Source organism: Choloepus didactylus, chromosome X (assembly GCF_015220235.1).
Source record: "Choloepus didactylus isolate mChoDid1 chromosome X, mChoDid1.pri, whole genome shotgun sequence".
In the NCBI taxonomy this organism is placed as follows: domain Eukaryota; kingdom Metazoa; phylum Chordata; class Mammalia; order Pilosa; family Megalonychidae; genus Choloepus; species Choloepus didactylus.
Genome location: NC_051334.1, coordinates 160,011,606 through 160,039,351, shown reverse-complemented (window position 1 = coordinate 160,039,351; position 27,746 = coordinate 160,011,606). Strand labels below are relative to the sequence as shown.

At 39.4% G+C, this 27,746-nt stretch overlaps 2 pseudogenes; one reads left to right on the top strand and one right to left on the bottom strand.

Moving 5' to 3' along the window:
• Window positions 1-13,193, bottom strand: part of LOC119522424 — a 95,874-nt pseudogene extending 82,681 nt beyond the window's left edge.
• A 140-nt stretch (window positions 13,194-13,333) lies between these two features.
• On the top strand, window positions 13,334-20,847 carry LOC119522423 (annotated as a pseudogene).
• The last annotated feature ends 6,899 nt before the right edge of the window (window positions 20,848-27,746 follow it).

Here is a 27,746-nt window from a genome sequence, read left to right as displayed (position 1 = left end):
ATCTATCTAATTTTACTGTCTTTTTTCTGACTTTCCTTTTTAATTGTCTCATTTCCCAATTGTATGTTATTATATTTTTGTCTCCTCCTTTTCAAATTTCTCCATCCCTTCTACTCTCCCTGCCCTTCATGCACATATTCCCTCTCTTTAAATTACTCTTTTTCCTACTGACTTATCCTTTTTAACATCTCCTTTCTTCCTTTCTTTCTCCCTTCTTTTCTTCCCCTCCACCTGCCCTCAGTCTATCCCTCCTTAATTCCTTACCATCTTTATTTATTCACTTTTTACTGGCTCCTCTTTTTAAACTTTTTCTTTCCTTCTCTTCCCTTTTTCCTGACTTTTTCTCCTACTCTCAATTTTTATGTTGTTTCTTACTGTCTTCTGTTTTTGAAAATCCATTATATATATGCATGCAGCAACATGGATGAACCTTAAGGACATTATGTTGAGTGAAATGAGCCAAACACAAAAGGACAAATATTGTATAATCTCATTGTTATGAACCAATTATAATAAGAAAGACAACAGAGTTAGAATCTAGAATATAAGTTACAAGGAGATAGATTGGGATTAGAGAATGGGGTGTTGATGCTTAACTTTTACAGAATTTCTATTTAGGCTGATGGTAAAGCTTTTGGAAACGGATGGTGGTGATGGTAGCACATCGTTGTGAACATAAGCAACAACAGCAAGCTATATAAGTGAATGTAGTTAAAAGAGGAAATTTTAGGATGTATGTATTGCTAGAATAAAAACTAAAAGATAAAACATAGGACGGTATAGCACAGTGAATCCTATTGTAGACAATGGACTATGGTTAATAGTACAAGTACAAAGAATGTTCTTTCATTGGTTATAACAAATGTATGATACTAATGCAAGGTAGTAATTATAGAATGGTAGATTGGAAAAACCCAGCAATAATGTAAATAATGGATGATAGAACTATTTTATTAATCTTTGAACAATTGCAACAAAGGTAACTACAGTTAAAACATAGTACAATTATTTTAAAAATGTTCTATTATTAATAGTAACAAATGTCCCACACCAATGCAAGGTTTGGTGGTTGGGTGGGTGTATGGGACTCCTGTATTTTATGTATGATTGTTTTGTAAACTCACAACGTCTCTAATAAAAAAAAGAATAGTAAAAAGAGAATAAAAGAAGGAGGGAAGGAAAGAAGGAAGGAAGGAGGAAGTTGAATATAATGATTCAGTAGAAAAAGTAAAACAAAAGAGAAGGAATGTGTGTGTGAAAGGAAGGGAGATAGGGAGAATGAGACAGAGAAAGAAGGAAAGTGGAGTTTGAAAAGAAGGAGACAATAATATAGTCATGTAAAGTTATATGGGAAGACAAAAAGGAAAGCAGTAAAGAAGACAGTAAATTATAGATAGATGAAAGAAAGATAAATAGTTAGGCATGTAGATATATTGACAGATACATAGACAGACACATACATAGGTAGATAGATTAAAATATACAACAGACTTAAAAAGGGTATCCAGTAAAAAACACAGTACAAAAAAGAAAGATTCTTGAAAACAAGAGAGATGGGCAGAAAGAAAAGTTTGAAAAGAGGAGCCAGTAAAAAGAGAGTAAATAAGCAGGGAAAGAAGGAAGGAAGTAAGGAAAGAAGCCAATAGAAAAGGAAAGGAGGGAGGGAGAGATGGGAAAAGGAAGGAAGGAAAGTAAGAGAAGGCAGTCAGGTAGATAAGCAAAGAATGGAGAAAGAAAGAAAGAATGAAAGAAAGGGAGTGAGGTGGATACAGAGTAAACAAGAAAGAAAGGAAGGAAAGTTTTGAAAGGATGAGTCAGTAGAAAAATGAGTTATATGAGGGGCACAGATAATTTGAGTGAGAGACAGACAATTTAGAAAGGAGCAGTCAGTAAGAACACTAAGCGCAATTGAGGATGGGGGAGATATTTTTAAAAAGAGAAGTATCTATAAGACAGTAAAATAAAGGTACATGATTAGAAGGATGGATGGATGGAAAAATAGATGGAGAGATAGACAGACAGGCAAGAAGGCAGGAAGACAGACGGCAGGTCGACAGAGTTAGAAGGGTAGATAGGTAGAAGGGTTGAGATATATAAAATATGGTATATATATATCATATTTTGTTTATCCATTCATCAGTTGATGGAAACATTGCTTCCAACTTTTGGCAATTGTGAATAAAGCCACTAGGAACATCAGTATGCAAATGTCTGTCCAAGTCCCTGTTTTCAGTTCTTCCAGGTAAATGCTTAGTAGTGGGATTGCTGGATCATATGGCAATTCTGTACTTAGCTTCCTGAGGAACCACCAAAATGTAAAGTGGCTGCACTATTTTACCTTCCCACCAGCAATGAATGAGTGTTCTTATCTCCACATCCTCTCCAACACTTGAAGTTTTCTATTTTGTTAATAGTAGCCATTCCAGTAGTTGTGAAATGATATCTTGTCATGGTTTTGATTTGCATTTCCCTAATAGCTAGTGATGTTGAGCATCTTTTCATGTGCTTTTTAGCCATTTGTATTTTTGTATTGGGAAAATGTCTATTCAAGTCTTTTGCCCATTTTTAAACTGGGTTGTTTGTCTTTTTATTGTTGAGTTGTAGCATTAATTTATATATTCTGGATATCAGACCCTTATCGGATATGCAGTTTCCAAATGTTTTCTCCCTTTGAGTAGGTTGCCTTTTCACTTTCTTGACAAAGTCCTTTGAAGCACAAAACTTTTTAATTTTGAGGTCTCAAATATCTATTTTTTCTGTCTATGTTCATGTATTGGAAAGCTAAACATTGTTAAGATGTTGATTCTACCAAGTTGATTTACAGATTCAACATAATCCCAATAAAAATACAACAGTCTACTTTGCACAAATGGAAAAGTCAATTATCAAATTTATTTAGAAGTCTAAGGGGCCCTGAATAGCCAAAATAACATCTTGAAAAAGAAGAATGAAGTTGGAGGACTCATACTTTCTGACTTTAAAGCATATTACAAACCTACAATGGTCAAAACAGCATGTTCCTGGCCTAAAGCTATATATATATATAGACTAATGGAACTGAATTGGCAGTTCAGAAATAGACCCTCACATCTATGGCCAATTGATACTTGACAAGACTGTCAGGTGCACTCAACTGGGAAAGAATAGTCTCTTCAACAAATGGTGCTGGGAGCACTGGATATCTATAACCAAAAGAATGAAAGAGGATCCCTAATTCACATCTTAAACAAAAATTAACTGAAAATGGAACAAAGACCTAAATATATGAACCAGGGCCATAAAACTTGTAGAAGAAAATGTAGGGAAACATCTTCAAGTTCTTGTGGTAGGCAATGGTTTTTTAGACTTTACACACAAAATACAAGCAATTAGCTCTCTTAAAATATTTTCTTTCCTAATTTCTGTGTTTCTGTCTCTCTTACTCTCCACCTTTTTTGTACTATCTTATTTACTATCTTCTCCTTTTGAAAATCTGTTCTATATATTAATCAATCATTCTACCTGTCTACCCACCTACAAATCTACCTACCTTCCTACCTACCCATCAAACTATCTTCCTAACTGCCTATCTATGTCTATCTATCTGTTGATCTATCATCATCAATCTGTATTCTACTGTCTTCTCACTGACTCTCTTTTACGATTGTCTTCTCTCCAAATTGTTTGCATTTATATTGACTCCTCCTTTTTCAAACTTCTCATTTCCACCTTCTCCCTGTCTCTCTCTCTTACATTTACTCCCTTTATTTTTCTCTTTTTCTAAGTCATCATTTTCAAATAAATTAACTTCCTCCCTCCTCTCCTCCCTTTCTTCCTTCTTTTATTCTCTTTTCACTGGCTCTTCTTTTAAAACATGTTCTTTCCTTCTCTCTGTTTCTTTCTAATGCTCCCTCTCAATTCTTCATTTTGTTTACTGTCTTATTCACTGAGTTCTCCTTCTGAAAATCCATTCTACATATTAATCAATTATTCTACCTACCTACCTGTTTCAGTTTGCTAAAGCTGCCAGTATGTAATATACCAGAAATGGTTTGGCTCTTACAAGGGGGGTTGTTAGCTTACAAATTTACAGTTCTAAGGCCATGAAAATGTCCAAATTAAGGTACAAACAGGATGAAACTTTCTCTGAGGAAAGGCCACTGCACTGGCATCTGGGACACCTCTGTCACATGAAAAGGCATATGGCCAGCATCTGCTAGTCCTCTTTCCCAGTTTTTGTTGCTTTTAGCTTCTGGCTTCAGTAGCTTCCTCTCTCAGCTTCTCTGCATTTTCTCTTAGATTCTCTGGGGCTTTGCTGTAAGCTCTCTGGTCTTTTTCTGCCCTTTATCCTCTCATAAAGGACTCCAGTAAAAGGATCAAAACCCACCTTGAATGGAGTGGGTCACATCTCAATTGAAATAACCTAAACAAAAGGTCCCACCCACAATAGGTCTGCACCTACAGGAATGGATTAAAAGAACATGGCCTTGGAGAGAACCTAAGATGGTGGCTAGGAGAGACAGGGCAAAAAAACACCTCCATGAAAAATACTAGATAAAAGCCAGAGAGTGACCCAGAACACCAGTTCCAGTGATGCACCAGCTAGACAAGGTCTGCTAAATCCACAGGGACCATGCACTTGGTGAAACCAGGAGTCTGCATTCTGAAATGAGTGAGTGAACCTGTTGAATGTCCAGCAGCCATGCTGCAGTATGGGGAAACCATGGGTTGGCATTTGGAGGTGGACTAGTTCTTTAAAAAAAAAAAAACAAAAGCAGCTGTAGATTTGGCAGCAAGAACCACACAGTGAAGCGCAGCGGGAACAGGCTGTGCAAATGCCTCATTATCTGGCATGGAAGATAGCCTTTCATGGACCCACTGCTAATTGCCTCAGAGTGAGGAGAGCAGAGGTGAGCCAAAAGGAGAAAAAAAACCACACCCCTTGCAGCCATCTTCCCAGGGGGCTGAGAACATTCCTGCCTGGCACCAGAGCCACAGACCAGAGATGCACCAAGGGACCCAGTGTGACAGGAAATGTTTTCCACAAAACCACACACATACTACAATTTCGGGCATGGACAGTGACCTTTCGCATGCCCACAGCTGGTTTTCCCGGAGCTGGGAAGTTGGAGCTGTGCAAAAAGGGGGAGGTTAACATGACTCATTCAGCCATCTTTACAGCAGGCTGAGAATGCCCCTACACTGTGTGGCAGCCCAGGGCTTCCCTTGAGGGACAGCATGCACTTGTGACATAGCACATTCTTCCCCCAGCAGAGGCCCTGGAAGGGCATGGCTGGGAAGAGGGACCCACTCAGAAATCCCAGGGACCCTAAGCCAATACCAAGGACTTGTGGGTCAGTGGCAGAGACAATCTGTGGCAAGACTGAAATGAACGTTTAGACTCTTGCAACAGCCTTAAATCTCCAGGAATACCTGGGAGGTTTGATTATTAAAGCTGCCCTGCCTTCCTAACCACTCAGAAACATGCCCCACGTTCAGGACAGACAGCACCAACAACACACCCAAACTTGGTGCACAAATTGGACCCCACAAGAACCAGACACCCACACACCACAAAGACAAAGTTGAGAAAACTGACTTGAGGGGAATGGTGACTCACGGACACCATCTGCTGGTTAGTTAGAGAAAGAGTACACAACCAAGCTTTAGAACTGACAAATTAGAGATTGGGGTTTGAATAATTCTTCATATCCTAAAAGAACACTGTCAGGTAAAGCAAACACCAGGAGCCCAAAAACAACAGAAAATTTTAAAGCATATGAAAAAAACAGATGATATGGATAACCCAAACCCAAACACCCAAATCAAAAGATGAGAGGAGACACAGTACTTGGAGCAATTAATCAAAGAACTAAAGACAAACAATGAGAGCATGGCACAGGATATAAAGAACATGAAGAAGAGCATGGCACAGGATATAAAGGACATCAAGAAGAGCATGGCACACGATATAAAGGACATCAAGAAGAGCATGGCACAGGATATAAAGGACATCAAGAAGACCCTAGAAGAGCATAAAGAAGACATTGCAAGACTGAAAAAAAAATAGTCAATCTCATGGAAAAAAAAGAAACTGTTGACCAAATTAAAAAGATTCTGCATACTCATAGTACAAGACCAGAGGAAGCTGAACAAAACTCAGCAACCTTGAGAACCACAGAACAGAAAATGAAAGAACAAAAGAAAGAATGGAGAAAAAAATTGAAAAAATCAAAATGGATCTCAGGGATATGATAGATAAAATAAAACATCCAAATATAAGACTCATTGGTGTCCCAGAAGGGGAAGAAAAGGGTAAAGGTCTAGAAAAAGTATTCAAAGAAATTGTTGGGGAAAACTTCCCAAACCTTTTACACAATATAAATACAGAAAGCATAAATGCCCAGCGAACTCGAAATAGGATAAATCCAAATAAACCCACTCCAAGACATATTCTGATCAGACTGTCAAATACTGAAGAGAAGGAGCAAGTTCTGAAAGCAGCAAGAGAAAAGCAATTCACCACATATAAAGGAAAAACATAAGACTAAGTAGTGACTACTCAGCGGCCACCATGAAGGAGAAAAGGCAGTGGCATGACATATTTAAAATTCTGAGAGAGAAAAATTTCCAACCAAGAATACTTTATCCAGCAAAACTCTCCTTCAAATTTGAGGGAGAGCTTAAATTTTTCACAGACAAACAAATACTGAGAGATTTTGCTAATAAAAGTCCTGCCCTACTTCAGATACTAAAGGGAGCCCTAGCAACAGAGAAACAAAGAAAGGAGAGAGAGAGATAGAGAAATTTAACAGACAAATATAGAACATTACATTCCAAATCACCAGGATATAAATTCTTCTCTAGTGATCATGGAACTTTCTCCAGAATACACCATAGGCTGAGACATAAAACAAGCCTCAATAAATTTTAAAAAATTGAAATTATTCAAAGCACATTCTCTGACCACAGTGGAATACAAATATAAGTCAACAACCATCAGAGACAGAAAATTCACAAACACCTGGACGTTAAAAATGAGGGGGAGATGAAAACATTCCCAGATAACCAAAAGCTGAGGGACTTCATCACCAGTAGATCAGTCCTATAAGAAATGCTAAAGGGAATTGTGCAGGCTGAAAGGAAGGGACACTAAACAACTGACTGAAACTACATGAAGAAATAAAGATTTCCCGTAAAGATCACATAGTAAATATAAATACCAATACTATTGTATTTCTGACTTGTAACTCCACTATCTACTTCCTACAGTATCTAAAAGACATAAAGTGTAATGATAAATCAGTGGTTTTGGACTCAATGTAAAATATGTAATTTTTGACAAGAACTACATAAAGGTGGGGGAATGGAGGAGTATAGGAACATAGTTTATGTGTTCTATTGAAGTTAAGTTGGTATCAAAGAAAAACAAGATGGTTATAGACTTAAGATATTAAATTTAAGCCCCACGGTAAACACAAAGAAAGTATCAGAGAATGTGATCATAGACATGAAAAGTAGAGTATGGGTTCCGAGAAGTGGGGGAAGGGGCAATGGGAAGTTAAGAAATGAGTGTAGGGTTTCTGTTTGGGGTGAAGGTAAATTTCTAGTAATGGATGGTGGGAAGGTGATGGCATTGCAACATTGTGAATGCGATTAATCCCACTAAACGGTATGCTTGGGAGAGGTTGGAATGGGAAGATTTATGCTGTAGATATGTTTCCACAATGGAAAAAAAAGACAGTCTAAATAGATAATGACAATTAAATGCCAAGAATGATCCTGGATGAGATCTAAGAATAGAGGAGAAAAGGCTCAAAAGGACACAATTGGGACACAAGGGGAAAAATGAAATATAGAATGTAGGCTTTATATCAATGTTAAATTTCTTGAACTTCTTAACTATACTTAATGTGATTACATAAATGAATATTCTTGTTCATAGGAAATGTATATGTGAATTTTATTGTTTGTTCAAGGATGTGTGCAACTTGCTCTCATATGTTCAGAAGACAACAATAGATGATGGATGATAGGGAGGGAGGGAGGGAAAGAAAGAAATGGTAAGGTGGCAAAATATTAAAATTGGTAGATCTGGGTATCGGTGGGGGGGGGGTTGGGGTATGCTGGAGTTCTGTGTATGGCATTTGTATTATTTTAGCAACTGTTCCTGTAAGTGAATTTATTTCAAAAAGAAAAAAAGAATAGGCATTGGGGTACACATCAGCTTCAAACCACCACACTACCTATCTATCTCCCTGTCTTTCTGTCTGTCTATCTATCTATCTATCTATGGCGGCCCAATGCCTGGGCCCCTTCCTAAATGCCCATAACAAACCTGCTTTAGCCAAGGACAAAAGTCAAGAAAGTAAACAATCTCCCTGGAGGGAGGAGGATATAATTACGGATGTAAAAAATGAAAAACAGTATTAAGTATATCTTAGTGTTAAACACTAAACCTTAGTAAAAATCAGGTCTTAGGCCCCTTTAATGATTATACTAGAGACCAGATGTCCTCCTACTATATGGAATGTCTTAGTTCTGAAATTATATATTGCCTCGTGCATTTCTTTTCCCTTTGTGGAGTGCTAAGCATCTGGCTGGCCATCACCGGAAAACCTGTTTGTAAGTCCCAATAAACCCATGTCCACTTCTGTGCCTGGTGTGTTTCTCTGTCTAGCATATGCTCCCTCCCAGGCTCTCTGTGAGCTTGGTCTGGGCCTGAACACTATCTATGTATCTATCTATCATCTATCAGTCTATCTATCTATCACCTACTTATCTAATCTATCATCTATCTACCTGACTACTATGTACCTACCTACCTGTTTATGTTTCAATCCTCTATCTTTTTTGCTGTCTTATTTTTAAATATTTTCTACTTTTAAATTTCTTTCTTTTCTTCTGCCCCACAAATGTACTTGATTGTAGTATTGGCTCCTCCTTTCCAATTACTCTATCTTACCCTTACATTCTCTTATTTTACTTTTTGCTACTGACCTACTCTCTTCATCTCATCTTTCCTTCCTGCCTTCCATCCTTCCTTTCTTCCTTCCATCCCCTTGCCCACCCTCCCTCCCTCTATTCCTCCTTAATTCCTTCCCATCTTCATTTACTCTTTTTACTGTCTCCTCTTTATAAAATTTTCTTTACTTCTTTCCCTTTTTCTTTGTAACTTTCTCTTCAATTCTCCATTTTTATATTGTCTCTTACACTGGCTTCTGTTTTTAAAATCTGTTGTATATACCAACCAATCCATCTACCTATCTACCCCTATAACTCTGTGCCTGTATGCCTGTCTGTCTATCTATCTACCTTCTACCCACGAACCTATCTGTTCTATATTTTGTTCTATCTATCTATTTATCTATCTATCCTATTCTATTACATTTTACTGTCTCCCTATACTGTCTTTGTTTTTGAAATGTCTCCAGCCCCACAATCGAATTTATTTTCTTACTGACTCCTCCTTTCAAACCACTCTCTCTGTCACTCACATTCTCATTCTCTACTTAACTCATTCTACTTCCTCATTCCTTCCTTCATTCCATTTCTCTTCCTCTCTTCCTCCATCTATCATTGCTTCCATCCTCCTTTCCATTCTTGCTTCTTTCCTTTCTTCCTTGCCTCTCTGTTCTTTTTGCTTTCTTTTTTACTTGCTTCTCTTTAAAACATTTTTATTTCCTCCTTCTAATGTGTCTTACTTTGGTTCTTTTTTATAGTTACTTTTTTTACTGTGTTTTAGTGTACGAGGGCTGCTATGTCAAATACTACACAGAGGTTGGCTTAAACAGCAGGCATTTATTGGCTCAATTTTGGAGGCTAGAAGTCCAAATTAAAGTGTCAGCAAGACAATGCTTTCTCCAAAGTCTGTAGCATTCTGGAGATGATTTTCCAGCAATCTCCCCTCACGTGGCAATCTGTCTCTTCCAGTCTTCTCCTCTAGTTCCCACTAACTTTTGTCTCTGAGTACCCTTTGTATATAAGGACTGTAGCCATTTTTTTAATTAAAGCCCACCTTAATCAATTTGGCCTCATCCATATAGTACCTTCAAAGCTCCTATTTATAAAAGAATCCACAAAGGATCAATGGTTAAGACTTGAAAATGTCTTTGTGAGAGATCTGATTCAATCCACCTCATACTGACTTCTCCTTTCAAGTTTGCTGAATCTTTATCTATCAGTCTATCTATCTATATCAATCTATGTCTATCATCTGTCTATTGCTTACCTACCTACCTACCTGGCTACCAATCTTCTATTTATCTTTATGTTACTGGCTTTTTTTCACTCTCATCTACTTTTAAATCTGTTTCCCTAATTTCCAAATGTACATGATTATATTAATGGCTCCTCCTTTTCAAATTACTCCCTATCTCACTCTCACATTCTCTTTTACCCTTTTTCCTACTGACTTATGCTTTCCTTCCTTCCTTTCTTCCTTCCTTCCTTCTTTTGTTCTCTTTTTGCTGTCTCTTCTTGTAAAACATTTATTTCCTTCTCAGTTTCTTCCTGACTCTCTCATTCTTTTTGTACTGTCTTTTTACCGACTTCTCCTTTCAAAAATTTGTTCTAAATATTAATCAATCATTCCACCTATCTACCTACCTACTTACCTATCAACCAATTTCTATCTACATCTATCATCTATCCCTCTTTTACTTTCTTCCTATATTGACTTTTGTCTTTCAAATGCCCACACCCCCACAATTGATTTTCATTTTACCAGCTCTGCCTTTTCAAACTCCCCTCTTAAACACATTCTCTCTTTTATTTTACTCATTCTTCTACCAGCTTATTCTTTTTAAACTTCTCTTTCCTTTCTTCACTTCTTCCTTCTTCCTTTCCTTTATTCCTTTTGGCCTCCTTTTCTCCTTCCTTCCTATCTATTCCTTTCTTCCTTCTTCCCTCCCTTTTTCCTTCCCTCCATCTATCCTTGCTTCCTTCTTTCTTTACATCCTTGTGTGTTCTTTTAAAAAAAATGTTTTTATTCACACACCATACAATCCATCCAAAGTGTACAATCAGTGGTTCTTGGTATAATCACAGAATTGTACATTCATCACCACAATCAATTTGAGAACATTCTTATTGCTTCAAAAAGAAAAATCCCATACCCCTTATATTACCCTATTATTGACACTCATTGGAATAATAACTTTGTTACAATTTATGATATTCGTCCTTGCTTCTTGCATCTTTCTTTCCTCTCTTTCTTTCCTCCCTCTGTCCATCCCTCCCTCCCTCTTCCTTCCTCCCTCTGGTACTCCCTGCTTCTTTTATTTTTTTTTTTACTTGCTTATCCTTTTAAACTTCAAATTACTCTCTCACACTCACATTCTTTCTCTCCTTCATCTTACCCATTCTCCTACTTCCTCTTCTGTTTAATCTTCTCTTCCCTTCCTTCCTTCATTTCTTCTTTACATCCTTCCTTTTTCCTTCTCTCCCTATCCCTCTTTCTCTCTCCCCATTTACCCTTGCCTTCCTTCCTTCTACTTCCTTCCTTCCTTTACTTTCTTCATTACCTCCCTGATCCTTTTACTCTTTTCACTTGCTCTTCCGTTTAAACATCTTTATTTTCTTTTCTCTTTTTCTAATTCCTCTTTCCTTCCATCTTTTTTTATACTTACATTTTTCACTAGCTTCTCTTTTAAAATTTTTTCTATGTATGTATCTATTATCTATTTATGTATCATCTACCTATCTAAATATTGCTTACCTACCTATCTACCTATTCAGCTCCCAATCTTCTATTTATCTTTATTTTACTGGCTTTCTTTTTTTCTTTCTTCTACTTTTAAGTCTCTCTCCCCATCTCCGAAATATACACGATTACATCAATGCTCCTCCTTTTCAAACTTCTCCCTCTCTCATTCTCACATTCTCTTTAATTTACTTTTTCCTACCAACCAATGCTTTACCTGCCTGCCTGCCTGCCTGCCTGCCTGCTTTTATTTTCTTTTTACTGGCTTTTCTTTTAAATCATTTCTTTCTTTCTCACTGTTTCCCTCTCCCTCTCCCTGTTCCTCTCTCTCCTGTCTTTTTAATGACTTCTCCTTTTTAAAATCCAGTCTATTTGTTAATCAATTATTCTATGTATCTATCTACCTACCTATCTCCCTCCCTCCCTCCCTTCCTTCTTTTTCTACCTATAATCTTTAAGATCTTCTTACATTGACTTCAGTTTTTCAAATGCATCCCTACCCTCACTTGTGCTTGGGTTTCTTAATGGCCCCTCCTTTTCAAACTCCTGTCTCACACACACATTCATTCTCCCTCTCCCTCTCCCTCTCCCTCTCCCTCACCCTCTCCCTCTCTCTCTCTCTCCCCTCATTCTTTCTCCTTCTTTCTTCCCTCCTCCTATCCCTTCTTCTCCCTTCCCTCTCCTCCTCTATTTCTCCCTCCTTTCTCTATCCTCCCTCCTTTCCTCACTCCTCCATCATAAACGAACAATAAAAAAATATAAACTATAAAACAAAATAATAACTCTTGACAAGTCATGTGCAATCTTAGCCCTCAAGGTATTTAGTCTAATCCTTGGCAGCAGGGACTATGATGTACTCATTGCTGTATCCTCAGCACCCACAATGTCTCACATAGAGCAAACAAATATTGACTGAATGGATGAGAAGGTAGAAAGAAGGAAACTGGAGACGGAGAGAGAAAGCAAGAGTGGAGGAGGGACAGAGAGATGAAGAGCCCAAGAATGGAAAGAGGAAGACAAGGGAGGAAGGCAATGAGTCCTTGAAGAAATCAGCATCCTAAATGAGACTTAGGGGATGATATGCCTAGGAGAAGGGGGTGCTGTTACAGTCTATAAAGGCGGGAGATGTGGAAGGCTAGGTCTCTGGCCCTAGTACAAACTATACAACTATAAAGTCGTCGTTTTTTGACCCATATCATAGCTCCTTGGGGGCCAGGAAGAACTAGAGGAATTACAGCTAGCTACTACTGACAAAGCTTTATGCATTCTGGTTCAGTTTAAATGAGGGGTGTAGGTTTGAAAGAGTAGCATCTTAACTGTGTCCTTAAACCTGGCCTTTTGGACCACCTTCCCCACCTCACCTTACGTATGCGTGAAGCACCAGTGGCGTGCGGGCCACCGTCCCCCTCCCCACACCGCAGGACGACATCCGATGAGGCGACCTCCTTTGGGACCCCAGAGCTCCAGCCTGGAACACAGCATAGTGAGGGGCGTGGCCTCGGGTACGCATTACTCTAGCGACCACTGGCCGCCCAGACTTCTTCAGGGCAGAGAGCGGGAGAGGAGTGTGTGAAGAGGAGAAAGGAAGACGGCCTGCGACCCCGGCCCCCGGCCCCCAGCTCCCGCCCCGCTGGGGGCTGACGGGTGGCCATGGATCTATACCTCAGCAGCTGCTATAAAACTGACGCTGCCGCCACCAAGGCGGCCGCCAGTGGCCTGACCGCCAGCAGGGATCAGTGTAGCCCTGTGAGTGGCGGCCCAACCGTGGTCCGTCCTCCTGGACCCGGGAGGGTTCTCGGGACCGAGACCTCACCAGAGGGGTGAGAAAGAGGCGGGTCTTTGACCGCTCAACTTCCTGCCCCTTGGCCCGGGGCAGCCAGATGCCTCAGCAGTCTCTGGTGGGAACTAGCCTTGGGGGGAGGGGTGGCCCTGCGAAGCTGGGGGGGGGAGGGGATTGGGGAGGGGTGAGGTGGGGGAAGGGGTGATGGGGAGTGCTTTCAGCTTGCGGGGTGGGCAGAGGGGAGGGGATGGGGAGAGTGATTTCAGCTTCTTGGCCCAGCGGGTCCCCCCAATCTTGAGTGTGTGATACTTTGGTTTATTCGGAGGTATCAGCCCATTGATGTGTGAGTAGCTTCGTCTAAACTAAACAAATACTTCCTAGAAGAAAAGACAAACTTTTAAATTGTATCTGACAGGGCTCTCAGAAAAACCCCATTCCAGAGGTTGGAGCATCTCAACTACTGGATCTTCCCCTTGGGGTCAAGCTGCCTGTAATCCCTGGAAGCAATAATGTCTTCTACACTACAAATTTAAGTGAAAAGGTAAACTGAGTTAATAGTGTGTTACACCCATTTTCTTTGCCTTTTAATTGCTATTAAACTTGAAACATTTTCTTAATATTTTGCTTTAAGCCAACTGCAGTTTTTCACATCAAGTAGAGTTAAATGAGCTGAAGTGTTTATTGCCCGAACTTCACTTGAATGAAAGAAAGGCCCAGTAAGATGCCTTCATCTTATCTCCATCCCAAAGCCTCAGCAACAGCAGCTTAGGACTATTTCTACCTACCCACACATATCATGCTAATGCCTACTTCTGTGCTTTTGTCCACCTGGTTTCCCCAAAACTGGCATGCCCACTCATCTCCTCAAGGTCAATTTGAGCTATCTTTCAGGGGCCACAACAGGAAGCCTTTCCCAACTGTGGTTACCCCTAGTTATTTTGTCTTTCTTTAGGATTTACATTGCCATTGGTCTGTACTGTCACACTCAGCACTGTTAGTGATTGTTACATTTTTAAGTCCTCTCCCTCCCACCCCCTAGCCATCAGCTTCGGGCCAAGCCTGAAGGAGTTCCAAAACCTGATTGAGCATGTGCTTTGATCACAATAGCATAAGGTTCTACAGGAAGAATTCTGACATCTTTACCCTTCCACTATCTAAGATGTCACCAAAGACATGGAGGCACTCCTTGATATTTCTGATACTTGTCAAATATACATGATTTATTTGCCCTATTCACTTGGTCAGCTACTTTTTGTGTTCAGATGTTCTATTTTATTGATTCCCCAAAAATGTATGCATTTAATTGTGATCAGTTACCACATTCAAGTTCCCTAAAGACTAAATTCGTAGGCTCCTTCTTTGTCTTTTAGCATGATCTCAAGGAAATAAGACTTTATTTTATACCTTTAGATTTTATGAATTTATTTTACCTCATAACCACCTTGTGAGGTGAAGCTATGATTTATTGGTGGAGATCAGACTGAACCACTGTCTCCTGATTCTTAGGCCATACTCTTTCACCTGACCTTGCTGCCTTCCTGAACTGCAAAACACTTTGGCAGAGCATTAGGGGGGGAAAATCTCCACCATTATCTCTCACTAGCAGAAAGTGATAATAGCAGAACTCTTCAGCTAATGGAAACCAATCATTTTGATTAATAGTAGAAGGGTTACCTTGGCCTTAATGAATGGATTTGTTTTCTTTTGATAGGTCAGTAGTCCAGGCTTGGTCTTGAGTCAACATATGCCTGTCACCAACAAAAGTAAACTTCTAAAAGAAGAAGAAGCAATAACCAGTCCACTAGTTGCAGCATTGTTTCAGTTCCATCGGTGTTGATTGTTTCATTCCAAGAAAGATATGGGCTTCCTATCTAGTCTCACCATAAAAATCATTGCCCAGAAGGATGCTTTCTTTGCCCTTTTAATGAACCATTGGTAGTCAGGGAATCCAGGTCCCTTGGGAAAGACAAGAGTCTGGTGTCAATCAAGATGTCAGAAACTTACAAAGGAAGCTTTTAAATGGAAAAAAGAAAACTAGCCCCCATCATCTTCTATCTGCCCCTCTGCCCACATAAGAAGCATCCTCCCACCCACCTTGCAGGAAGTCTTATTTGGGCCCCACCCAGACCAGCTCTTCTGTGTTCAGGAATTGGACTGAGGTTGAGGCTATAAGCAGACTGAACACAGGGTTCACAAACTGGGATTCCACGAGCCACCACTAGCCTGAAGCCAGATCTAGTTTGACCTATAGTGTTTTGCATAGTTTGAATTGAATTGGATGCCTGCAGACACGGCAGATGGTCTCCAGTTTGCCACATCCCTCAAACTTTTCCTGTTGTCATTGACCTGACCCAATTCCTGCTTTGACATTACCTGCCTGCTATTTTATTTCAACCCTTGGACTACAACCCTTTTTATTCTGCTTGCTAAGCACAATGAAAAGAGAATATTAAAACCACTCTAAGAAAGCTTACTCCACACCTGCTTCCATCCTCCACTTTCACAGCCTCAGAGGCCCTCCCTGACCAACTATCACTCTCCTCCTCATGAAAAATACACTAAAAATCCACACCAAAATTTAATTCAAAAATGAAACCAAATAACTCAGCTTTTTTCTCCAAAGGAAACAATTATACAAATGTGATTATTGGCTGATTGTTCTTTTCCTAATCTTATATGGTAATAGTCATTGCCTAAGGTGTTCTGTTGTCTATATGCATATGGAGAAATCTTGGTTCCTATAATTATATAGGAACCTTATAATTAGAACTTCATGATAGGGAACTGAATAATATAGACTCCGATTTTCTCCCAACTGTAGCACTCTTGAGGGTTTCTCTCATTAGAGAAAACCCTAAGTACAATAATTTTTTGATTCATAATCTTTAATATTTGAGTTTCACCCCTATTTTTATTTATTATTACAGCTGTTTCCATGAATCATGGTGAGATTTTCCATTATTTTTTTCATTTTCAGATGATTAATATAAAATAATCATAATTAGTAGTTTATCTTCATTCTTTGATGCAGTGCCTGACCTAGAAGGGAGTGGAAGAAAGGGAGAAGCCTAGCATTGACTTTATACCTTAAAACAAATTATAAGCCTATCCCTTTCCTTTTTTTTCCTTTTCCTTCCTTTGGCTCAGGGCCAGGGGTTGATGGGGATCAGAATAAGAACAAAGGAAATGAAGGAAAATCTTAAGCATCTTTAGTATCGCTCAGACAGGTAGAGAAGAGAGGAAGAAAAACGCAGGTTTACCCAAATCATTCCATTGTCTGTATTCGCCCACTGAGGATTCTGCTTGCATATTTTATTTTCTATGAACGTCCTAGTCATTTCAACAAATTGATATTTTTAAAATGTGATTTCATTAATTTTACATGTGCAATAATTTTGAATCTGTGTCTTTACAGCTTTATCAACCTTCTTATGATTTTAACCTGAGTGATCCTTATTGTCAACTTTTGGAACCAAAATATCAAAGTCTACATGATCCACATTTAAAAGAATACTATAAGAGAAATGATTTAAAAAAGGTGGCTACATCACCAGCAATAATGAAGTATGTTGAAGACTATTTCCCATTAACCAGCAAAAACCTAACTTGATAGACACTTGCCTCTGTACCTTGCTAGAGCCTGTATCACCTCTCAGTTGAGCAATGGAGCATACCTAATAGAAAACACCACTAATTACTCAGGGAAATCAGAGAGAATTGTTTCTAAATAAAACTACCTGTTCCTTCTTGATCTTTTTTCTTTAATAATAGCAAAAGATAACAAATGATTCAAAAATGAAAGGAAATACACACACACACACACTGTTTGTTTGCTTGTTTGTTTTCCCCAGCTGTATTGTAGTGCCTTTCCCCTGACTCTAGAAATAATAATGGCACTGTATACTGGTCAAGGAATATTTCCCATACCCTTTGAGAAATCTAGGACAAGACAGAAACCTAGCAGAACACTGCTTGATAGTATCAGTCCTTTTGGGGGGTTAAACATCATTATTACATTGGTGTCTTAATCAATCAAATTGATTGGATATAGTGTACTCCTGATTATTGTATAAATTATATTAATGTAGTAATTTAATTTGTTTAGAAATTTCCTGGTGATAAGCAAGTAGAGATACTGTCTTCAAAATTATTACCAAAAATGGTTATTACCCTTGATCCCAAAATTGTTACTAAAATGAATATTCTTACTAATATTTTCTCTGGAATGGGTTATGATTGTTACAATTTTATATTTATAGATTTGTGGGGGGTTTTTTTTTGTAGGTCATATGTACCTTGAAGGAATTGAATAAGTACAGGCAGTACCTGACAAGTTTAAAATTAGACTTTGAAAGAAACTATATAAAAGAACAAGTAAGTTTAAACACTTAAATTTGGTTTTATTTGGGCCTATAAGAAAAATTTTAAGTAGCATTTGGAAGAAAGGTTTGGTCCTATGCAGAATATTTTCTTAAAATATTCTTTCCTGGAAGTATTGAGGTAAGAAATCAAATAAGATCACTATAAGAGACCCATGAGAGAGAAAATGAAACATCTTCCTTTCATTTACAGAGAAGTTTTCACTTGTCTAGAATGGAGCCAAACTAGACTTAAATGCAGTTTCACAGAATTAACCACTTGCAAAATACAGGAATTTTACTAAATCCTAAATATAAGAAGGCATATCAAATATTTCTGGCAAATATTAAAACTTAATTCTTTTTATTCAGAAAATGATCAAAAAAACAAGTAAATAAATTGTATGAAAGCAAGAGAACCTTTGATTCTTCTGATGCTGCAAAGTTCCAAGAATGGCTGTTACAGGAAGGCACACAAACAACTCGGGACCAAGATAAACTACTGAAGCACAGGTATGATTGAAGTTAATGCATATTTCATGTGTATTTTCTGGACCCAGAAAGGTTGAAAAATACTAGAAAGAACTGAAAGCAGGATGAAAAAAGTACTAGACACTATTTGAGCCCCCTATAGTCTTCATTGTGGAGAAAGGAAGGATGATCAAGACTCACGGGGATTGGGAGCCTTGGTACCAAGGCTAGGGAGGAGAGATTCTACCTGAGAAACTGGGGCTGCTAGGAGCCCAAGAGGTAAGTCACACTAATATTTGAATGAGAAATCCTACATACACATTCCTGATCTTGGGAAACACAAATTTATTGTAGCAGCAGAGGTGTCTTTAGCACATGTCTCAAACTTAAGGTTAAAGAAATTACTGTAAGGTCAGAAAGAAAAAAGTTGCTATGACTTTATCTGATATTGACATAAACATGTGTCATTCCCCCAACCAGTTGTGTATGTTTATTCAGCTATTACCCACACGCATTCAACATTATCATTCAGAGGCCAAGTGCATGCCTCAGGAGGTAAAGAGATAAGTTATAGTTCTTTGTTCTCTATCAGGGGTGAGGGTCAGTTCCCCATCCCCTAGCTTTTATATTCCATGGATTCATCTCATTATAGTGCCAGAATACAAACTGACCCACCAGAGTCCCAGACTGGTACTGTATAGATCTGTAGAAGAGAGGTCCAGTCAAGGACTAGAGAATTACAGGAAGCCCAGTACCTACTTATTTTTAAAGGAAACTGAAATCTCCTGGGTTTTTGAAGTCAGTGCTTCAGTTCATTTTGACTGTCTTTGGAAACTCATGTTCCCGAACCTACAGAGTTGTGAATAATTTCTGTGTAAAGTGCTTTGAGTTAATCTATTCCATATTTTGCCACTGTCCCAGCAACAATAACAGAGATTTGTATAATGGAGAGGCTGGTAAAACAATGAATAAAGCATGGTGAGTTGATGAATCAGTCTAGCTTACAGGTCCATGAAAAACTCTAAATTTCTTGTAGTTCAAGAAATTAAAAGCAACCAAGTAGTTGGTCTGGGCAAATAATGCCATCATAAGAGAAACACCCAATTTACCTTCACTGATATTTGCACTTTTACTTAGATATTTAGATATGTTTACTAGGGAATTAGACAAGGTTGAGCACAAAGACGGAAAATGGAGCATACTACGGATGAAGAAAGAAGAAAGATGACACCAGGACTACATAAGAAGAAAACTTAGTCTCCGTAAACAAATTGAAGAGGTGAGAAACACCACATTTTAAATATTGAAAGAAAAATTCTACATGGTTGTTTTATTTGTAAACATTTTTAATGGTCCCACCAAATTACTTAAAGTCACTGCAGGTCTAAAAAATAAAACCCCGTTAATTTTCATCACTGTTATAATACACAAGCTTTAACTTTAACTTAAAATCATGAGACTGATACCACAAATTACATATGACACTTAATTCCATTACATTAATGGCATACCTAACCAATCTGTTTGTTAAAGTTTTAAAATTTAGGTTCAAAGAAAAGTAATCATGCCTGCATTCTTGCTTCCCAAAATGCAGGTTAAGGTTATTATTTATTTATTTCCTCTATCAAAATACATTAAAGGGCATCAGATTATGTATGGTATGCACCTCTAAGTCCACAAGAGAAAACATTCTTGCCAGCATCATTTTAGATCCATCTTTGGAGCCAAGCTTATACTTGAATTAAGCTTCCATTAGGAAAATGATTTCTTTCCTTTCACCAATCCATTGTATCCACCAATACATTCCCAATAGAAAAGCCATATGATTAGCCAATGCAAGATTTTTATTATGTTTGACTCAATTTCTGTTAGGCCTTTGATATGATCTAAATTGCTTATTGGTGGTATGTATACAAAACACACAAAAAATGTTATGAAAGAGAACACCTGCTGAGTACCATCACATTGTGCTCTTTAGGAATGGAAAACAAAAGAAATGTTACTACTCACAAAGATTGGAGAAGAAGTAAAAAGAGAAGTTATAACTGAAGAACAGCGTCAAAAAACCAGAGAAGAAACTGACCGGAAGGTAGAGCTTTTAACAATACTTGGGAAGTTTGAAGGAAGTAATTTTTGATATTCTAAAGTATGCTCTGTCTGAAGTGGCCTTAAATTCGTCAGGATAGCTATTGATGGATAGATCCAGACTAGTCTGAACCTGTACTTCAAGGGCTGGTCTGAAATGGGACCAGTCTCCAGAAAAAAAGGCAGTAAATGAAATCGGATCTAGTTGTTAAAATATATTCTTCTTAATGCTAAACCACAAAAGGAAACTTACCCCTTTTACCTTTCTAGCTTTGTTCTCCTGACTTTAGAAATTTAAAGACAGGAGTGAGGGCTAGCTACAAATATACCACCAACACATTTTAAATATCTGGTTTGTATTTCCAATGGTTAAGTTAATATTAAACAATATATTTTCTTTAATATTTTAGAAGCAAGCACTTCTAGAGAAAAGAATCACTTATCATTTACAAAAAAATGCAAAGGAATGACCGTAAAAGAGAAGGACTGGAGGGAAGTATGCTTGAAAACAAAGGAAACGATGGAACAGAAGGTGAGAGAGAGAAAATAAAAGACAAAGTAGCTAAGTAGAAGACACATATCTATAAAATATTGGTGACTTTGTAAAACTACTCTGTGTGCTTACACAGTGAGATCACAAAGCACTTGCAAAGGAGGCCCTAGGAACACATACTACCTGTGCCAGCCCTGTGCAAGATACTTTGCTATTACGTCTCACACATACACACATACCCATATTATTGGTATTATATGTATCATAACAAATTAAATACTTATAAAGGGCTCAGTAGACAAGATTTCCTGTACTGCAGATTTTAAAAGGAGCCAGTAAGAAGAGACAGTACAAAAAAAAAAGATAAGACAGATAGGAAAATAGACCTAGGAAGAGAGGGATATAGAGAAATAAATAAATCAGAGAGAAAAAAGTAAGTTTAAAAAAAGAATCCGATAAAAAAATTACAAATGACAGAAAAGTTTAAACAAAGGAGCCAGTAAAAAGAAAACATTACAAAAAATACACCAAAAAAGACAGAAAGAGAGTGTGAGAGAGAAAGAAAATATAGAAAAAAGAGGGAGAAGAAAAAGTTTTAAAGAGGAGCAATAAGAAAAGATAATAAAGACATAGAAAAGGGAGGAAGCGGAGGCGGGCCAAGATGGCAGACTGGTGAGCTGTATGTTTTAGTTACTCCTCCAGGAAAGGAGGTAGAAAGCCAGGAACTGCGTGGACTGGACACCACAGAGCAATCTGACTTTGGGCATACTTCATACAACACTCATGAAAACGTGGAACTGCTGAGATGAGCGAAATCTGTAAGTTTTTACGGCCAGGGGACCCACGCCCCTCCCTGCCAGGCTCAGTCCCGGGGGAGGAGGGGCTGTCAGCTCTGGGAAGGAGAAGGGAGAACTGCAGTGGCAGCCCTTATCGGAAACTCATTCTACTGATCCAAATTCCAACCATAGATAGACTGAGACCAGACACCAGAGAATCTGAGAGCAGCCAGCCCAGCAGAGAGGAGACAGGCATAGAAAAAAAACAACACGAAAAACTCCTAAATAAAAGCAGAGGATTTTTGGAGTTCTGGTGAGCCTGGAAGGGGGAAGGGCAGAGCTCAGGCCCGAGCTCAAGCCCTGAGGTGCATATGCAAATCCCGAAGAAAAGCTGATCTCTCTGCCCTGTGAACCTTTCCTTAATGGCCCTGGTTGCTTTGTCTCTTAGCATTTCAATAACCCATTAGATCTCTGAGGAGGGACCTTTTTTTTTTTTTTTTTTAATCCTTTTTTCTTTTTCTAAAACAATTACTCTAAGAAGCCCAATACAGAAAGCTTCAAAGACCGGCAATTTGGGCAGGTCAAGTCAAGAGCAGAACTAGGAGAGCTCTGAGACAAAAGGCAATAATCCAGTGGCTGAGAAAATTCACTAAACACCACAACTTCCCAAGAAAAGGGGGGTGTCCGCTCACAGCCATCATCCTGGTGGACAGGAAACACTCCTGCCCATCGCCAGCCCCGTAGCCCAGAACTGCCCCAGACAACCCAGTGTGACGGAAGTGCTTCAGATAACAGGCACACACCACAAAACTGGGTGTGGACATTAGCATTCCCTGCAACCTCAGCTGATTGTCCCAGAGTTGGGAAGGTAAAGCAGTGTGGATTAACAAAGCCCCATTCAGCTATCATTTGAGCAGACTGGGAGCCTCCCTACACAGCCCAGCAGCCCAGAACTGCCCTGGGGGGATGGCACTCACCTGTGACATAGAACAGTCATCCCTCAACAGAGGACCAGGGGGTGCACGGCCTGGAAGAGGGGCCCACTTGCAAGTCTCAGGAGCCATACACCAATAACAAGGACTTGTGGGTCAGTGGCAGAGACAAACTGTGGCAGGACTGAACTGAAGGATTAGACTATTGCAGCAGCCTTAAAACTCTAGGATCACCAGGGAGATTTGATTGTTAGAGCCACCACCCCTCCCTGAGTGCCCAGAAACACACCCCATATACAGGGCAGGCAACACCAACTACACACGCAAGCTTGGTACACCAATTGGACCCCACAAGACTCACTCCCCCACTCACCAAAAAGGCTAAGCAGGGGAGAACTGGCTTGTGGAGAACAGGTGGCTCGTGGACGCCACCTGCTGGTTAGTTAGAAAAAGTGTACTCCACGAAGCTGTAGATCTGATAAATTAGAGATAAGGACTTCAATTGGTCTACAAATCCTAAAAGAACCCTATCAAGTTCAGCAAATGCCACGAGGCCAAAAACAACAGAAAATTATAAAGCATATGAAAAAAACAGACGATATGGATAACCCAAGCCCAAGCACCCAAATCAAAAGATCAGAAGAGTCACAGCACCTAGAGCAGCTACTCAAAGAACTAAAGATGAACAATGAGACCATAGTACGGGAGACAAAGGAAATCAAGAAGACCCTAGAAGAGCATAAAGAAGACATTGCGGGGCAGTCCCCAGAATCTCTTTAATGGTTCCAGAGAGTTCTCTAGCCAAAGATTGGTGCCGCTTCTGTTCGGCAGTGGTGACAATCTCATCAAAAGAGATAGTTCCGGAGGCGGGGAAAGATGGCAGACTGGTGAGCTGTATGTTTTAGTTACTCCTCCAGGAAAATAGGTAAAAAGCCAGGAACTGCGTGGACTGGACACCACAGAGCAATCTGTCTTTGGGCATACTTCATACAACACTCATGAAAACGTGGAACTGCTGAGATCAGCGAAATCTGTAAGTTTTTGCGGCCAGGGGACCCGCGCCCCTCCCTGCCAGGCTCAGTCCCGGGGGAGGAGGGGCTGTCAGCTCCGGGAAGGAGAAGGGAGAATTGCAGTGGCTGCTCTTATCGGAAACTCATTCTACTGATTCAAACTACAACCATAGATAGACTGAGGCCAGACACCAGAGACTCTGAGAGCAGCCAGCCCAGCAGAGAGGAGACGGGCATAGAAGGAAAACAACACGAGAAGCTCCAAAGTAAAAGCAGAGGATTTTTGGAGTTCTGGTGAACACAGAAAGGGGAAGGGCGGAGATCAGGCCTTGAGGCGCATATGCAAATCCCGAAGCAAGGCTGATCTCTCTGCCCTGGGCACCTTTCCTTAATGGCCCTGGTTGCTTTGTCTATTAGCATTTCAATAACCCATTAGATCTCTGAGGAGGGCTGGGGCCGTTTTTTTTTTTTTTTTTTTTTTTTAAATCCTTTTTGCTTTTTCTAAAACAATTACTCTAAGAAGCTCAATACAGAAAGCTTCAAAGAATTGAAATTTGGGCACGTCAAGTCAAGAGCAGAACTAAGAGAGCTCTGAGACAAAAGGCAATAATCCAGTGGCTGAGAAAATTCACTAAACAACACAACTTCCCAAGAAAAGGGGGGTGTCCGCTCACAGCCACCATCCTGGTGGACAGGAAACACTCCTGCCCATCGCCAGCCCCATAGCCCAGAGCTGCCCCAGACAACCCAGTGTGACGGAAGGGCTTCAAATAACAGGCACACACCACAAAACTGGGCGTGGACATTAGCCTTCCCTGCAACCTCAGCTGAATGTCCCAGAGCTGGGAAGGGGGAGCAGTGTGAATTAACAGAGCCCCATTCAGCCATCATTTGAGCAGACTGGGAGCCTCCCAACACAGCCCAGCAGCCCAGAACTGCCCTGGGGGGACGGCACTCACCTGTGACATAGCACAGTCATCCCTCAACAGAGGACCCGGGGTGCACAGCCTGGAAGAGGGGCCCACTTGCAAGTCTCAGGAGCCATACGCCAATACCAAAGACTTGTGGGTCAGTGGCAGAGACAAACTGTGGCAGGACTGAACTGAAGGATTAGACTATTCCAGTAGCTTTAAAACTCTAGGATCATCAGGGAGATTTGATTGTTAGGGCCACCCCCCCTCCCCGACTGCCCAGAAACATGCCCCACATACAGGGCAGGCAACACCAACTACACACGCAAGCTTGGGACACCAATTGGGACCCACAAGACTCACTCCCCCACTCACCAAAAAGGCTAAGCAGGGGAGATCTGGCTTGTGGAGAACAGGTGGCTCGTGGACGCCACCTGCTGGTTAGTTAGAGAAAGTGTACTCCACGAAGCTGTAGATCTGATAAATTAGAGATAAGGACTTCAACTGGTCTACAAACCCTAAAAGAACCCTGTCAAGGTCAGCAAATGCCACGAGGCCAAAAACAACAGAAAATTATAAAGCATATGAAAAAACCAGACGATATGGATAACCCAAGCCCAAGCACCCAAATCAAAAGACCAGAAGAGACACACCTAGAGCAGCTACTCAAAGAACTAAAGATGAACAATGAGACCCTAGTACGGGATATGAAGGAAATCAAGAAGACCCTAGAAGAGCATAAAGAAGACATTGCAAGACTAAATAAAAAAATGGATGATTTTATGGAAATTAAAGAAACTGTTGACCAAATTAAAAAGATTCTGGACACTCATAGTACAAGACTAGAGGAAGTTGAACAACGAATCAGTGACCTGGAAGATGACAGAATGGAAAATGAAAGCATAAAAGAAAGAATGGGGAAAAAAATTGAAAAACTCGAAATGGACCTCAGGGATATGATAGATAATATGAAACGTCCGAATATAAGACTCATTGGTGTCCCAGAAGGGGAAGAAAAGGGTAAAGGTCTAGGAAGAGTATTCAAAGAAATTGTTGGGGAAAACTTCCCAAATCTTCTAAACAACATAAATACACAAATCATAAATGCTCAGCGAACTCCAAATAGAATAAATCCAAAAAAACCCACTCCGAGACATATACTGATCACACTGTCAAACATAGAAGAGAAGGAGCAAGTTCTGAAAGCAGCAAGAGAAAAGCAATTCACCACATACAAAGGAAACAGCATAAGACTAAGTAGTGACTACTCAGCAGCCACCATGGAGGCGAGAAGGCAGTGGCACGATATATTTAAAATTCTGGGAGAGAGGAATTTCCAGCCAAGAATACTTTATCCAGCAAAGCTCTCCTTCAAATTTGAGGGAGAGCTTAAATTTTTCACAGACAAAGAAATGCTGAGAGAATTTGCTAACAAGAGACCTGCCCTACTGGAGATACTAAAGGGAGCCCTACAGACAGAGAAACAAAGACAGGACAGAGAGACTTGGAGAAAGGTTCAGTACTAAAGAGATTCGGTATGGGTACAATAAAGGATATTAATAGAGAGAGGGAAAAATATGGCAAACATAATCCAAAGGATAAGATGGCCGATTCAAGAAATGCCTTCACGGTTTTAACGTTGAATGTAAATGGATTAAACTCCCCAATTAAAAGATATAGATTCGCAGAATGGATCAAAAAAAATGAACCATCAATATGTTGCATACAAGAGACTCATCTTAGACACAGGGACACAAAGAAATTGAAAGTGAAAGGATGGAAAAAAATATTTCATGCAAGCTACAGCCAAAAGAAAGCAGGTGTAGCAATATTAATCTCAGATAAAATAGACTTCAAATGCAGGGATGTTTTGAGAGACAAAGAAGGCCACTACATACTAATAAAAGGGGCAATTCAGCAAGAAGAAATAACAATCGTAAATGTCTATGCACCCAATCAAGGTGCCACAAAATACATGAGAGAAACACTGGCAAAACTAAAGGAAGAAATTGATGTTTCCACAATAATTGTGGGAGACTTCAACACATCACTCTCTCCTATAGATAGATCAACCAGACAGAAGACCAATAAGGAAATTGAAAACCTAAACAATCTGATAAATGAATTAGATTTAACAGACATCTACAGGACATTACATCCCAAATCACCAGGATACACATACTTTTCTAGTGCTCACGGAACTTTCTCCAGAATAGATCATATGCTGGGACATAAAACAAGCCTCAATAAATTTAAAAAGATTGAAATTATTCAAAGCACATTCTCTGACCACAATGGAATACAATTAGAAGTCAATAACCATCAGAGACTTAGAAAATTCACAAATACCTGGAGGTTAAACAACACACTCCTAAACAATCAGTGAGTTAAAGAAGAAATAGCAAGAGAAATTGCTAAATATATAGAGACGAATGAAAATGAGAACACAACATACCAAAACCTATGGGATGCAGCAAAAGCAGTGCTAAGGGGGAAATTTATAGCACTAAACGCATATATTAAAAAGGAAGAAAGAGCCAAAATCAAAGAACTAATGGATCAACTGAAGAAGCTAGAAAATGAACAGCAAACCAATCCTAAACCAAGTAGAAGAAAAGAAATAACAAGGATTAAAGCAGAAATAAATGACATAGAGAACAAAAAAACAATAGAAAGGATAAATATCACCAAAAGTTGGTCTTTGAGAAGATCAACAAGATTGACAAGCCCCTAGCTAGACTGACAAAATCAAAAAGAGAGAAGACCCATATAAACAAAATAATGAATGAAAAAGGTGACATAACTGCAGATCCTGAAGAAATTAAAAAAATTATAAGAGGATATTATGAACAACTGTATGGCAACAAACTGGATAATGTAGAAGAAATGGACAATTTCCTGGAAACATATGAACAACCTAGACTGACCAGAGAAGAAATAGAAGACCTCAACCAACCCATCACAAGCAAAGAGATCCAATCAGTCATCAAAAATCTTCCCACAAATAAATGCCCAGGGCCAGATGGCTTCACAGGGGAATTCTACCAAACTTTCCAGAAAGAACTGACACCAATCTTACTCAAACTCTTTCAAACATTGAAAAAAATGGAACACTACCTAACTCATTTTATGAAGCTAACATCAATCTAATACCAAAACCAGGCAAAGATGCTACAAAAAAGGAAAACTACCGGCCAATCTCCCTAATGAATATAGATGCAAAAATCCTCAACAAAATACTTGCAAA